Below are 3573 nucleotides of genomic sequence, written 5' to 3'. Positions count from 1 at the left end.
CGCAGAACAAAGTTGGTTCAGGCAATGCAAGCTGAATCTTGGTCCCACTTTAAATTTACACTCTGTGCATGAATAAAAGCTATTTTGCAACACAGAGAAACATATCTGAAGGTGTTAGAAGTGTTTTGCATGATTTTTGAAGTTAGACTCTGAAATGTCAGAAAACAGCTTTTCAGCGCAGAACAAAGTTGGTTTAGGCAATGCAAGCTGAATCTTGGTCCCACTTTAACTTTGCAGTCTGTGCATGAATAAAACCTATTTTGCAACACAGAGAAACATATCTGAAGGTGTTAGAAGTGTTTTGCATGATTTTTGAAGTTAGACCCTGAAATGTCAGAAAACAGCTTTTCAGCGCAGAACAAAGTTGGTTCAGGCAATGCAAGCTGAATCTTGGTCCCACTTTAAATTTACATTCTGTGCATGAATAAAAGCTATTTTGCAACACAGAGAAACATATCTGAAGGTGTTAGAAGTGTTTTGCATGATTTTTGAAGTTAGACTCTGAAATGTCAGAAAACAGCTTTTCAGCGCAGAACAAAGTTGGTTCAGGCAATGCAAGCTGAATCTTGGTCCCACTTTAAATTTACACTCTGTGCATGAATAAAAGCTATTTTGCAACACAGAGAAACATATCTGAAGGTGTTAGAAGTGTTTTGCATTATTTTTGAAGTTAGACCCTGAAATGTCAGAAAACAGCGTTTCAGCGCAGAACAAAGTTGGTTCAGGCAGTGCAAGCTGAATCTTGGTCCCACTTTAACTTTGCAGTCTGTGCATGAAAAAAACCTATTTTGCAACACAGAGAAACATATCTGAAGGTGTTAGAAGTGTTTTGCATGATTTTTGAAGTTAGACCCTGAAATGTCAGAAAACAGCTTTTCAGCGCAGAACAAAGTTGGTTCAGGCAATGCAAGCTGAATCTTGGTCCCACTTTAAATTTACACTCTGTGCATGAATAAAAGCTATTTTGCAACACAGAGAAACATATCTGAAGGTGTTAGAAGTGTTTTGCATGATTTTTGAAGTTAGACCCTGAAATGTCAGAAAACAGCGTTTCAGCGCAGAACAAACTTGGTTCAGGCAGTGCAAGCTGAATCTCTGTCCCACTTTAACTTTGCAGTCTGTGCATGAATAAAACCTATTTTGCAACACAGAGAAACATATCTGAAGGTGTTAGAAGTGTTTTGCATGATTTTTGAAGTTAGACTCTGAAATGTCAGAAAACAGCTTTTCAGCGCAGAACAAAGTTGGTTCAGGCAATGCAAGCTGAATCTTGGTCCCACTTTAAATTTACACTCTGTGCATGAATAAAAGCTATTTTGCAACACAGAGAAACATATCTGAAGGTGTTAGAAGTGTTTTGCATGATTGTTGAAGTTAGACCCTGAAATGTCAGAAAACAGCTTTTCAGCGCAGAACAAAGTTGGTTCAGGCAATGCAAGCTGAATCTTGGTCCCACTTTAAATTTACACTCTGTGCATGAATAAAAGCTATTTTGCAACACAGAGAAACATATCTGAAGGTGTTAGAAGTGTTTTGCATGATTTTTGAAGTTAGACCCTGAAATGTCAGAAAACAGCTTTTCAGCGCAGAACAAAGTTGGTTCAGGCAATGCAAGCTGAATCTTGGTCCCACTTTAAATTTACACTCTGTGCATGGATAAAAGCTATTTTGCAACACAGAGAAACATATCTGAAGGTGTTAGAAGTGTTTTGCATGATTTTTGAAGTTAGACCCTGAAATGTCAGAAAACAGCGTTTCAGCGCAGAACAAAGTTGGTTCAGGCAGTGCAAGCTGAATCTTGGTCCCACTTTAACTTTGCAGTCTGTGCATGAAAAAAAACCTATTTTGCAACACAGAGAAACATATCTGAAGGTGTTAGAAGTGTTTTGCATGATTTTTGAAGTTAGACCCTGAAATGTCAGAAAACAGCTTTTCAGCGCAGAACAAAGTTGGTTCAGGCAATGCAAGCTGAATCTTGGTCCCACTTTAAATTTACACTCTGTGCATGAATAAAAGCTATTTTGCAATACAGAGAAACATATCTGAAGGTGTTAGAAGTGTTTTGCATGATTTTTGAAGTTAGACCCTGAAATGTCAGAAAACAGCTTTTCAGCGCAGAACAAAGTTGGTTCAGGCAATGCAAGCTGAATCTTGGTCCCACTTTAAATTTACACTCTGTGCATGAATAAAACCTATTTTGCAATACAGAGAAACATATCTGAAGGTGTTAGAAGTGTTTTGCATGATTTTTGAAGTTAGACCCTGAAATGTCAGAAAACAGCTTTTCAGCGCAGAACAAAGTTGGTTCAGGCAATGCAAGCTGAATCTTGGTCCCACTTTAAATTTACACTCTGTGCATGAATAAAAGCTATTTTGCAACACAGAGAAACATATCTGAAGGTGTTAGAAGTGTTTTGCATGATTTTTGAAGTTAGACCCTGAAATGTCAAAAAACAGCTTTTCAGCGCAGAACAAAGTTGGTTCAGGCAATGCAAGCTGAATCTTGGTCCCACTTTAAATTTACACTCTGTGCATGAATAAAACCTATTTTGCAATACAGAGAAACATATCTGAAGGTGTTAGAAGTGTTTTGCATGATTTTTGAAGTTAGACCCTGAAATGTCAGAAAACAGCTTTTCAGCGCAGAACAAAGTTGGTTCAGGCAATGCAAGCTGAATCTTGGTCCCACTTTAAATTTACACTCTGTGCATGAATAAAAGCTATTTTGCAACACAGAGAAACATATCTGAAGGTGTTAGAAGTGTTTTGCATGATTTTTGAAGTTAGACTCTGAAATGTCAGAAAACAGCTTTTCAGCGCAGAACAAAGTTGGTTCAGGCAATGCAAGCTGAATCTTGGTCCCACTTTAAATTTACACTCTGTGCATGAATAAAAGCTATTTTGCAACACAGAGAAACATATCTGAAGGTGTTAGAAGTGTTTTGCATGATTTTTGAAGTTAGACCCTGAAATGTCAGAAAACAGCGTTTCAGTGCAGAACAAAGTTGGTTCAGGCAATGCAAGCTGAATCTTGGTCCCACTTTAACTTTGCAGTCTGTGCATGAATAAAAGCTATTTTTCAACACAGAGAAACATATCTGAAGGTGTTAGAAGTGTTTTGCATGATTTTTGAAGTTAGACCCTAAAATGTCAGAAAACAGCTTTTCAGCGCAGAACAAAGTTGGTTCAGGCAATGCAAGCTGAATCTTGGTCCCACTTTAAATTTACACTCTGTGCATGAATAAAAGCTATTTTGCAACACAGAGAAACATATCTGAAGGTGTTAGAAGTGTTTTGCATGATTTTTGAAGTTAGACCCTGAAATGTCAGAAAACAGCTTTTCAGCGCAGAACAAAGTTGGTTCAGGCAATGCAAGCTGAATCTTGGTCCCACATTAAATTTACACTCTGTGCATGAATAAAAGCTATTTTGCAACACAGAGAAACATATCTGAAGGTGTTAGAAGTGTTTTGCATGATTTTTGAAGTTAGACTCTGAAATGTCAGAAAACAGCTTTTCAGCGCAGAACAAAGTTGGTTCAGGCAATGCAAGCTGAATCTTGGTCCCACTTTA

This window comes from Garra rufa, chromosome 6 (genome assembly GCF_049309525.1).
Source record: "Garra rufa chromosome 6, GarRuf1.0, whole genome shotgun sequence".
NCBI lineage: Eukaryota > Metazoa > Chordata > Actinopteri > Cypriniformes > Cyprinidae > Garra > Garra rufa.
Note: the sequence above shows the minus strand (reverse complement) of the source record.